Source organism: Lissotriton vulgaris, chromosome 12 (genome assembly GCF_964263255.1).
Source record: "Lissotriton vulgaris chromosome 12, aLisVul1.2, whole genome shotgun sequence".
Classification (NCBI taxonomy): Eukaryota; Metazoa; Chordata; class Amphibia; order Caudata; family Salamandridae; genus Lissotriton; species Lissotriton vulgaris.
The window spans coordinates 241,307,035-241,319,903 of record NC_141700.1 but is presented as its reverse complement, the minus strand read 5'-3'; the positions used below and the strand labels follow the sequence as shown (position 1 = coordinate 241,319,903).

General features: G+C 39.8%; 2 pseudogenes; one reads left to right on the top strand and one right to left on the bottom strand.

Annotated features, from left to right (window-relative positions):
* Nucleotides 1–2,084: 2,084 nt before the first annotated feature.
* On the bottom strand, nt 2,085–3,305 carry LOC147673859 (proline-rich protein PRCC-like; annotated as a pseudogene).
* A 7,328-nt stretch (nt 3,306–10,633) lies between these two features.
* LOC147673858 (coiled-coil domain-containing protein 43 pseudogene) lies at nt 10,634–11,184 on the top strand (annotated as a pseudogene).
* Nucleotides 11,185–12,869: the final 1,685 nt, after the last annotated feature.

Below are 12,869 nucleotides of genomic sequence, written 5' to 3'. Positions count from 1 at the left end.
GTGAAGCCGTAAAGTTTTCGATTTCGATCCTAACACGTTTAAGGTCCTTAATATGTACGTACGTTGGAGAGGTTAAAAACTGTTACCCGGCAAACCGTGTCATTTACATTCTCATGACTAAAAACATCTATTAATTGCCGTAATTCTAAATAGAAGACATAAAAGAAATTATCGTTCAGAATAGAAGAAAAAAAAATACGAGCTAATATTTCTCATCACTATTTTTGTAAATAAAAAAAATGCCAGCATTTGTAAAGCATACAGCTACCCCTGGAAATGTGTGCCGGCACTTGGGGGCGTCGGGAAGATTAAGCAAGGTGTTGCCCACAGTGACATAATGGTGGGTTAACGTGGCGTTGGAGCCGGGAATCCAACTGTGAACTCTGTTGTTCGAAGTAGGTATCATAACTGATGTGTCACACTTTTTCCACACTTATATGTTAATTGCTGCTAATAAAGTTTTAAACATTGTTACATTATAACTTGTAACAGACTACTGTTACAGTTACTTTATCACTACAAAAAGTATGCACGTCTTTTTAAGATGTTCTTAAAAACAATATAGGTTTCAGGGACATTGTAGTTAGAAATGAGCATTTATAAAATCTTTGAAATTCACTGAAAAAACCATAGATTTTACAGACGTTACAGTTAGAAATTAGCATTTAAAAAACCTTTGAAATTCACTGAAAAACACCATAGGTTTCAGGGATGTTATAGTTAGTTGGACTTTTCACTCATACAAAACCATAGAAATTCTACTGTTATAGTTAGTTCAGGCCAATGACATTACTGATGACATCACTGATGACATCTCAAACGACATCACTGATGACATCATCCAGTGACTGAGTGTTTCTGTAAAGTTTAAATTTGTTTTATATATATTCCAAGGTGTATTGAAGAACGAGTGGGTGTAAAAGTGTGTGGATGGAGGATTTAAAGTGTATGTGACTGATTGTATAAGTGACTGATTAAATGTCTTACTGAAAGCATGGGTTAGTGACTAAACTGTGTGAATGTCTATCAGTCTGTCTGTTGTTGGGTAAGCTGGTACATGGGTTGGTAAGTAGCTACATGAGTGTTTATATGGGTTATTGATTGTTTGCCTGAGTATTTGTATGGGAGACTGAGTGTGTGTGTGTGGGCGGGTTAGAGGTGTGTGACTCTATGCATAGATGTGTGAGTGGTTGATTCACTGGGTGTATGGGTTCAAGAGTGAATGAGGAAACAGCTATATGGGTGGGTGAGTGTGTGAATGGGTGTGTTGGTGAGTGAATGCATGTGTTGGTGAGTGAATGGATGTCTCAATGGTACATGTGCGAGTAACTACATATGTAAAAGTCAGTATATGTGAGTGAGTGATTGTGAGAGTGGCTTTATGGATGAGTGTGTACTTGTATCAGTGATTATATAAGAGAGTAAGTATGTGTTACTATCTGTATGAATTAGTGAGGTGGTGTGTGTATAACTGTATAGGTGAGTAAATGGGAGTGTGATTGATTCTTTGCATGACTGACTAGGTGTGTGAGTAACTCCATGGATGAGTGGCGGTGTGTGAGTGTCTGAATAGGTGTATGAGTGCATATGATGGTGTTGTATTGATGAGTGATTGCATGTAAAGGTGATTGTATGGGTGAATGAGTGGATGTGTGTGTAGATCTAGGAATCAGTGGGTGCGTATGTTGTAACTGGGATTGGTGTCTCGATAGTTTCGAAAATGGTAGTCTGTATTTTACAGTGGATATATCTATTTAACAGTGGGTGTATCAAAGGGTATATTAGACTGTGAGGAGGTGCATCTGATTTTCACGAGAATGATGTCATGTCTCCATGCTCTTTCTGCAAGTTTAAGGTGCTTGTGTACCTCATTAGGGTTTTAATTGAACCAGGGGTTAGATCATTTGGGCAGGATTCTCTTTAGTTGTTTAGATGCAAGGGTGTCCATGATTTTTGACATGGAATTGATGTAGTGTTCAGTGAGATCATGAGCATTATACATGGAAGCGGGCAGGGGCAGGATGGTGTTAATCAGAGCCAACATAGTGAGTGGGCTACGGTTGCAGGCGTCTCAGACCCAGGGTTTACTTTTGCAGGTTGACCCTTAGAGATAATTGCTTTCTGAGATGAGGAAGGTGATGCGGTGATAGTCCAGTCACAAGGTAGGATAGATTCAATTTGTATGGTATCTCTTCCATGCTTCTGTTTCACTTCCCCTGGAGTCGCTTTAATGCTTCATTGTCTATAAACGATGATGGCCCAGTGACAGTTTCAGTAGGCGATGATACAACTGAGTCCGACTCACCATAATAACCTGCTGCACAGTAGTCCTGATAGTAAGGAGCTCCAATCACAGGAGGAACAGAACCAGAGCCACGGTACTCAGTGTACCGGTTATAATGATCTACTTGGAAGTCCACTCCTCGTTTAGCTTCCCAAATGTCAGACGTCCTAGGTGGTGGTGGTGTTCCTGGACCCGCTTCTGACTTGAACTCCAAAGGGACATTGAAGGAACTATATACCAAATTAACAGTTTCCAGCAATGAACTATCCATCGCAATGGGGGCTGCGCACATAAATGATTCAGTTCGGACAACAAGAGAGTCACTGTTATTCGACAAGAAAAGGAAGTTGCCACGGTTAGGCTCATCATCACTGTCCTCTTCCTCCTGAAGTATCTGTTTGGTGGTCTGAAGGCTGGTCCACTTAGTCTCAGCTTTGATTAGAGATGGTGAGAGACTGGCATGTACCACCAACTTGGACACAGGTTTTGGATTTGATGAGGAAGCAGTCTTGATAGGGTTTTCATTATTGTCTGCAGGTTATTTCATGAAGTAGTACGATAGAAGCTGGTGCTGTGACCCTTCTGGCCAAGTTCTTGGGTTGCAGAAGCAAAGCTGACAATCCTGATCCATCTCTGCTTATCTGTTGGTGAATGGTTTTCTTCTTTGCAGGCTCCTCTTCTTCTGAATCTGAATCATGTCCATGCAGCTGGGGGGTAATGACCCTCACACGCTACGCCCTCTTCTTGGCACTGGGGATGATAGAAGTATCAGAGGTACAAGCAGGAGGGATCAAACTGGTTTACTTAAGAGTGGGCAGCCTTAACCTGAATTCAGTAGGGAGTGCAATCTTTGGGCCGAGGGACGCAGTCCGATGAGGAGGTCTGCCTCATCAACCAAAGTGAAGTGGGGCTATGACGTTAAGGGAAAGTGGCAGACTTGAGAACAGTCTTGCTTCCCTTTCCCAGGCGGCCCAGGTTCTGAGCCACTATACTCACTACTGGCATAGGCTACCAAAGACATATCGAAGAAACCTCAGTGAATGCAAGGCCCAGTATGCTAGCCCGGGAATCAGCCTGCACAAACCTCGATGACTTACCCAATTTCAGACTTAAGTACCTCAATCTCAAATATCTCAATCGCAATTTCAATATCAGTCACAAATACCTCATCTCAAATATCTCAATCTCAAATATCTCAATCTCAGTCTGTCTCAATCTCAATCTCAAATATCTCATTCTCATCTCCTCTTATTCTGGCGCCTACCAGTAAACTACCGAAGTGGTAGAATGGCTAGACTGTCCCTGCATTTATTGTACCAGTGGTTAGTTGTTGTGGGCGTCAGCACTCATTTTTCGGGACAAGGTCCTATTTTTCTTAATCAGACTTTGACCCAGAGCAAGGGAGAAAAGCCAGACACGGAAGGTGGAAAAGAATGCTAAAAAAATAGTTACAAAGGGAGAAGCAGGGATGAAAAAGAACCTTCAAGAGTGAGGTAACAAGACAGGAAGAGCAGGGTGGTGGAAGAAAGAGGCATGAGGTGAAATCTAGACTAGGCAGGCTTTGTCTATATAGTGATCATCGCATATGATAGTACCGGGGAGGAGTGGTTCAACTTAATTGTTTTACAAATTAAGCACTACAAAGACAGTTGTAAATGACATATCCTGGCTAATGGGGAACATCTAACGCAGGCATGACATAGTAATGCCTTTACAACGCATCCATTACAACACATATGCCATTACAGTGCATGGTATTACAATGCATGCCATTACAATGCATATGCCAATACAATGCATGGTATTACATCGAGAGCTGAGGTAAGTATTTAGGTAAGCACTATGAAATAGGGGTTTAGCATAGGGGAAAGTATTAATACTGTTATATTAATGTAAATACCTTTGATTTATTCGTTTTTGTTTCCTTAAATGGTACATTCCTATTTTTGAGGATGTAATACGGGATTGGTGGGGGAGAGTATTATTTCACAGGCATTTAATGTAATACCCGGGTATTAATGAATATTGAATTTAATATACATTTTTAGTAATTTAATAATAATTAAAAATAATTCTTATATGAATGTGAAGCACTATTTCTCTGGCACAGGATGCAAGGGAATTAGGGGATTTGGGTAGGGGAGTGTATAAATACTCTGGTATTAATTTTAATACTAATTTTATAAATGCCATCTACCTCGGTCTGCCTGTCACCCTTAGCAGACGTTTACAGATGGCACAAAACCAGGCAGCGAGACTGATATATCACCATCCACGATGGCAGTCCGCCAGACCGCTTCTGAGGCAACTTCATTGGCTTCCGATTCAACATCGTGTCACTTTTAAATCGGCCTGCATAATTTTCAAATCCCTTCACAATTGTGGCCCTCAGTTCATTCAAAAACTTCTTCTTAGGTACACCCCCTCTCGCAGCCTTCGCTCTGCTTCCCAAATTCTCTTGACTGTTCCCCGCTACAAGCTGTTGCGCAAGGGAGGCCGCAGGTTTGCCACCCTTGCTCCCAAGTTATGGAACTCTCTCCCCTTGGAGATTCGTTCCTGCACCGCTCTTCTACCATTCAGGAAGCTCTTAAAGACATGGTTGTTTAACCAGGCTGCGGCCTAGTGCTTGAGGTCTCTTGTAAAGTCAGTTCCCTGTTGGTCAGCGCCATGAAACCTTTGGGTGTGCGAGCGCTTTATAAAACTTTGATAAGATAAGATAAATATTGCAATCATTAAAATCAATAGTTATGAGGGTTTAACATTTACAATCTGGTATGGGGTGTTTGAGAAATAGGGTTTGTATGTAAGGGTGTGTACTATTTTTAAAACCTTACATCTAAATTACAGTTCATATACAATAAATTAATAAAACATTTAATGATAGGTAAAAATGGATAAATGTACACACAGATAATTTAATAAAAATAAAGCATATATAATAATAAATATAAATGTATTAATACTTTTTATTGAAGTAATTAAAGAGGACACACAAAAGTATTTATTAGAAAGATGTATTTATTTATAAAAAGATATAACCGTGAATCAAAAATTTACAATGAATTAATATAAATAGTTTTTAATATATACTATTTTTCAAAAATAAAAACTTTTTCAAAGGAGTAAGTTAATATTTTTTTAACATATTATTCAGAGTTTTCTCGTGTTTTTCCATAAAAGTTAATGGGTGAAATTGTCCTAATACACATAACGTTCGCGATTGTGTGTTTGTTTCTACAGTCAGTGGAGCATCGTGGTCAAGATCGGAAGCAAGGGAGAGCTGCGATCAGGTACGCACATTTTATTTATTAAAGAGATATTGTGGGTGGCATAGTTTATTGTAAGGAGAGAGAAGGGAGGTAGTTAGATACATGTTCTTATTTTGATGTATGTTTTGAATTTTGTAACCACATTTTCATTCTTATACAAGTAGCGGTTGTAGGCCCACGTCGGGTTGATTTTTTATTTTTTTTTACACTTGGGGTTTTTAAACAAAACTTATGTGGAAAAAATTATTAACATTTCTTTTAAACCAATGTGTAAAGGAAGCAATATATATATATATATATATTTTTTGTGCGTCGCTTTGTGAAAGAAAAGTATAGCATAACCATGGATGCTCGAGCAAGTTGCATTTGGGAGAACACAGATGGCATGGATGGCTGAATGGATGCTTTGGACAATTTGGATGTTTTTTTAACAGATTTTAACCTAATGCAGGAGTTTTACTGCATGTTAGTTTGGATTTTTGTTTTTTGTAAACCTTTTTCCATAAAATGGATGGATTTCAAATGTATTGGAGAGTGGATTCAAAAGATGGATTTCTAATTGCGTTTTTTGCCAAACTTATTGCATTTTTCGGGATTTTTTTGGGGATGCTTTATTTTAGTTTACACAGTATATTTTGTATCAGTGTGCTTGCTGTAAAATATGGCTATTCCAATCTGTGCCTCTTTGATAGTTATGCATGAGCTTTGAATTAGATAGTGGATTTTGGATTTGATATTTTGGATTTTTCGTGTGCTACAGACTCTTGGTGAACTCTGGAATTTTACAAAAGGCCAAGAGTCGAAGAAGGAAGACAACTGAGGGTAGGAAACCTGACTTATTTTTTGATTTAGAAAAATGTTTTGAAAAATGCCAATTTAATTTAAACATTTTTTGCAAAACAGGTAAGTAACATAGAATTCATGTTAGTGTTAGTTCGAAATGTAGTATGTGTGCAATATTGTCTAGGTAGTCTGAAGCCACGATCAACAAAAATTGTTGAATGTGTCCCAATAGTCGCTCGGACATTTCTTTTGGAAATTTGTGGGTTAAGATACCAGTCAACGATTGCGCTATTCTCATTTCTTGGAAATTGGCTTCTTCTTCAAAATTCCCAAGAAATAATAAAAGTTTGGGTGAGGTTTTCCAATTGATTTATTGAACAAGTTGTGCCATCACTCTATGGCATTATTGGTCTTTGCTCGTCCCTCTAAACAGGCCTTGTAACAGTTCCACCACCTCACAGGAAACCTTGGATTCCTTCTGCGAGCTGACCTGCTTAGATGATCAATCCATGTGTCCTCAAAGAAATTTAGTAGGGTGCCCAATTTGTCTACATTTGCAGTAAAATACTCGTATTCAGTAATTGATGTGTAGTATTCAACCACACAGTTGGGAGGAACAAAGCACGAGGGAGTTTGTTTTTTAACTCAAATTGCAGTTTACTGTCTGATATGTAATCCTCAACGAGGAATGTGTTTTTTTTATTTTCTCCAATACTCTTGTGAAAAGTGAAAAAAAAATCCTTTAATTTGAGTATCAGGATACATTTCAGTTATGGTGTTAAATATGGATAATTCTAATCAATAATCACTTTTCTAGGACTTTTATTTTGTGTTTTAGATTTTACCACTATTAAAAATTCAGGGTATGTTGAGGATTGCTTATCAGGAAGTAAACTGTATATGAAGGGAACTACAGTGATATTGACGTACATGTAGATAGTGTATATTTAGGTGAATGGATGGGGATATAAACGTCCCATCCATCATCCAAATTTCACTGGTCTCCAATTTTACAAGGTTATGGAGTGTGCTACAGATTATTATTCTTTTCTGAGGGTTTTTGTTGCTATGCAAAAGAAAGGTTTCATTAGTAACAGTAAAAGTTAGTTCAGGAGGAATGTTAATATTGGAGTATGTTTGGGTGTTATACGTTGGGGGTTACTTGCCTGTTTTTTTCTCTGAATTAGTCTGAGTAATTTGGGATTGTGGGCATACAACGTGCTACATGTATAGGAATTTGTTGGGATACCTCCCTCAAAACTGCGCACAGGGTTCATTGGAGGTGGAATCAAGTTCTTTCATTTGGTTTAGGCTTTCTCTAACCTCGATCACCACACCAGAGGCAGAGTGGTTATGCTCTGCGGCCCTTTCAAAAGTGTCACCAAGTGTAACCACTCTGCCTGTGCATTGGGATGAGTAATACTACACACACTTCCAATGATTCCTGGGCTCAGTTAATCTCCCCTTACAATAAAGATAGCCGCTGTGCTTTAGGAGTCAATTTCCTCTTTGGGATTTTACATAGGTGTCTTGCCTTCCTGATGCCATTATATATATGTCTGTAAAAGAAGGGAGAAAAAGAGTTTTTGTGTTATTTTTAAAATGATTGTTTAATCTGCGTGTTTGACTATTTATATTTCAGAATACGTTTTAAAAATGGTTTTCTGTTATTATGTGCTTTTCTACTTGGAAATTATTGATTGATTACAGACTGCAAAAACAAAAAGTGGTTAATAGATATTTGGTTGTGTATTGAGTTTTCAAAGAACATGTTTATTACATTGTTTGATATTGATTTTGCCAGCTGTGGCTTTCTAATATGGTTTGTTGTTGATTTCTGTTAAAAGATGAAGAGGCATTTCATATAGTTAAAGTAGTATTGTTAAAAGATAAAGAGGCATTTTATACAGGTAAAGTAGAATGCCTCACCTTGGTAAGGTTCCTTTGTTTGCTTGTTTGTCCTTTTGCTGGTATAGTTTGTAATTTGCAGCCGTTCTTGCTGATTTTGTTTTCTCCATTTTGGGTGATGTTGGGTAGGTCTAAAAGGAAAAGTGGATTTTAATGATTGATATTTGCTTGGCTTTTTTGCTTTGTAAAAAGAAACGTTTTTGTTAGTTTTGGTTGCAACATTAGGTTTGTTCAAGTATTTTACCTGCAAAAGGCCTTCTCCTTGTTGAACAACTGCTTGAGAAGATGTTTTGTAGCCCAGTTGATGGATTTGATTGTATTGGTTTTAGATGTAGCTTACTCAAGCTGTGTAAAAAAAGTATGACTGTATGTATTCACTTATTTAGGTTTACATTTAATAAAGCAAGAAGAGACCAGCACCTTTTATGAGACAAGCACCCTGTGGTGTTAGAATATTAATTATGCCCCCCACCACCAACCAGAACCTTCCCTGAGGCTAGCCCCCTGCAGAGTTAGAATACTAATTTTGCCCCCACCCATTGAGCAGCACCTTCCCTGAGGCAAGCATCTTGTGGAATTATATTAGTAATTATGGTCCCCACCACTGACCAGCAATTTCTCTGAGGCAAGCACCCAGTAGAGTTGTAATAGTAATGTTGCCCCCGCCAGTGACCAGCACCTTCCCTGATGTAAGCACCTGGTGGAGTAAGAATAGTTATGTTGCCCCCCCCCCACCACTGATCAACACCTTCCATGAGGCAAACACCCTGCAGATTTAGCATAGTTATTTTGTCCCCTATCACTGACAAATACCTTCCCTTAGGCAATAACCCGGCAGGGTTAGAATAGTAATTTTGCCCCCCACCACTGACCAACACCTTCCCTGCAGAAAACATCCTGTGGAGTTAAAATACAAATTTTTCCACCCACCACTGACCAGCACCTTCCCTGAGCCAAACACCTGCTGGAGTTATAATAGTAATTTTGCCCACCACCACTGGCCAGCACCTTCCCAGAGGTAAGCACCCTGCTGAGTTACAATAGTAATTTTGCTTCCGACTACTGCCCAGCATCTTTCACAAGATATATTTATTTAAAAATCACTTTTTTTAGGTTATAAAAATACTTTTGCGTAAACCTACTGATGGATTTCCTCAGAGTTTTAAATTAATTTTGGTATGTGTATGTCTCTCTTCAAAGCCTGTGAATATATTAGAAAAAATCAATTAAAATTTTGGTTTGAGGTTTTTTAACTTAAAATTAAATCTGATTTATGTTAAACATTCACTTACTTTTTTTCAAAAGATCAGTACTGTTTTGCTGTATCTATTTGTCAAAGATCTGTGAATTTAATATTATTGCAAAATTAATTTTAGGTTTATTAATTATTTGTTGTTTATCTAAATGTGTTTCGTTTAAAACTTTCACTTACTTCAGTCAATAGATGGCAGTGTTTGAAGTTGAAGCTCACACAATTTTCCTGCTACTGCAGATGTGTGTGGTCACAAGGAAAATCAGTGTACCACTGAGCACAAAATGGTGGTCGGCTGAATTTAAAAGAAAATATGTATTGAAATCTATATTTCCACATGATTCAGAACCTGATAGAATGTATATTTATTATGTTGTGTGTTAAATGCTGTTTATAACCAGACCCTCCAGGATTTCGCGATTTCGCGGTTTGCCGCGAAATCGGCACTTTTGTGAAAATGCCGCGATTTTTTCAAAAGTGCCCGCGAAATCGGCACTTTTGTAGAAATCGCAGCATTTTTACAAAAGATAATGTATGCCGCTATATCCTGAGGGTCTGCTTAATTTCCCGCTAAGTGTTAAATGGCCTCTGGCAGTCGTGGGAAGTTTTGGGTGAGATATGGCAGGCTTCAGCCAGACGAGCGATGCATTGGGGCACGTAGACCCCCCCTGTGATTGGTCCATTGCCTGGAAGTTAAGGCCCAGCTCCCCCGCTGCTAATGGGCGCCGGTTTAAAGCAGCCTGCTTAATTCTCATTGTCATGATTACCCGCGCTAAAAGCCTGTTAATACAAACTTCACTTTATTCAGATGAGGATGGAGCGCGCCTCGCCAGGAGCTGTATATTTTAAACCCATTGTGGCCGCCAAGTTTTGCGAGCAAACCGTCCTCCAGCCAGGACCCTCTGAAGGATTTATTGGGCCCTGGGACCTGTTACCTCCAATTTCATTTTTCTCATTTTCAAATAATTCAAGCCCTTATGATGCCAAAACAATAAATGAAAGTGTCAGAACCGGAGGCTTATAATACATATAAGTTCTAAGCCCGAGCATGCTTTCTGTCTCCAGTGGCTGTCAACAGGTCATCCACTGCAAAGGCGGCGAGGCTGGCCGGCAGTCAGAGCACTGTCCCAGTGTGGAATGGAGTTGTCTGGCTTCCAGGAGTGGCTGGGACGGAGGCTAGACGCGCTTGAGATAGATAGCGCTGTGTACACGGCCTATATTCAGGGCCTGCTGCGGCAAGAGGAGAGCGACGAGGACAGGCTGGATGCATTGCAGAGCGTTCTGGGTGCCTTCTTGGAGGAAGTTTCCTTAGACGATGTTTGTCAAGAAATGTTCACAAAATGGTGTGAAGGCAGAAAAATCATCACAATCTCAGGAGAAGAAAGAAGAAGCATGATGGAGAAGCAGGCCAGATTGTAGTGAAACCGAAGGAAATTTCAGAGGAAGAGAAACAGAGGAAGGCTGCTGTCTTGGCACAGTACGCCAACATAACTGATGAAGAGGATGACGCGGATGAAGAGAAAGGAGCAGCTGCCACTGTGGCCATCCCTTTGGAAAAATCTCTCTTTAAAAATACAAATGTGGAAGACGTCCTCTGTGCAAAGAGGTTGGAAAAAGAATCCCTTTGAGAGGAATCCCAGAAGATAAAGGAGCAGGACAAGCAACAGAGAGAGAAGGGACGCCTGTAATGCTGTTTTGCTGCCCTGGGCTGCTGACGGGCAGTCTTTTGCTTTTCGAGGGAAACAAAGTGTCTACATTGTAAGTAAACCAAATATACATAGCTTCATGTTGGTAAATAACTAAAAAAACTAAGATATCTGTGTCTGTTGTAGGAAAAATGGGCAAATAAAATGCTGCAAAATTGCCGCTAAATTTCCATATTTGTGCCGCTAAATTTCCATTTTTGTGCCGCTAAATTTGCTAATCCATGCCGTTATATCCTGGGGGGTCTATTCCATTTCAGAATGGTTGCCATTTTGAGTAGATGATGGCTTGGCTGTTTTAGTTCAAATAGTGGAAGGACACATGTTTTAATGCTTTGTATGTATATGCTTGTTTTGCTAATGAATGCACACTTTTTTATGGGATTTATATCTCGAAAAGTATTTATTTTTTAAAATATTTTTGCAAAGTATTAAAAAATAAATTTTAAACAAGTTTTCTTTCGCCCGTAACATCTGCTTAAGTGTCAAACAGTTTAATTATTTATGCGTTGTAATGGTATTCGTAGTATTGGTATACATTGTAATAGTATGCGTTGTAATTGCACATTTTATGTATCCTTATACACATGGTGTAAAAACATGCGTTTGTAAAGTCCACTTTGCAAAAGTATGTGTAGTAATGGTATGGGTTGTAATGTCATCTATTCCTGGCTAATACAGTCATGATCTACTGAAATTTACATCTGCAGATGCGACAATTTACTATGGGAAACCAGCGCCATGTTAAGAAATATGAGAGTGGAACGGAGCAAGCAATGACACCTATAAAGGAAGTTCACACCCACAAAGTTGCAATTTTTCGGAGTCTTATCTTATCATTATTTTATTTCCTAACACTCATAAACACACTCCCAAAAACGTTTGCAGAACCATGCCATTTGGATATAAATACTCCTGCAAAAGTTCTATACTTGATGTAAGGAAGGGATTTCACCACCAAAATATGTCCATAAAGGAGAAAAACTGAAAAAATATATATATGCTAATGATGCACGAAATCATAACACTTTAAGGGGCTCATTATGATGGCGGGCGGACTTGGTCCAACTGCCACCATAGCAGTGTTTGGGATTGCCCGCAAGACATGCTGCGGTCCTACCACTGCTATCAGGATGCGCCCGCCATACTGGCGGGCACATCCTGGTCCTTTATCATTGCGGGCGGTGCTGCTGGCTGCAGCACCGTCCGCAATGATGAAGGTGCAGGCACCGCATTTCCCTGCACCACGTGGCAGGCACCACTCGGTACTGTAGGGGGGTATACCATGGGTACCCCCAGTGCACCCCCCACACACACAGAGGGGGCCCGCAATAGGCCCCCAAAGGCTGTCTCCGCCTGTCTTTTTGCGGTGGGATATCCGCCCCAAAAAGTCAGGCGGAAAGGGATACCGTAATCCCTACGGCGGGGCCTGCCCAGCACCGCCGCAATGTTGCCCATGTTCATCGATCATACTCCTGTATAGATCACTTCTTCTTGTCTCAACCACTTATTCGCCTGCTAGAGTCTGCGAAAAGCTGACATATCGATCTCGGACCATGCTCACCTTGAAATCACTCTGATAGGATTGGACCCGATGACGCGCTCCATCCCTTGTTGTAGGCTTCCCCACACATTTTATGCAACCAGGTCAACATAGCTGAAATCCGCCA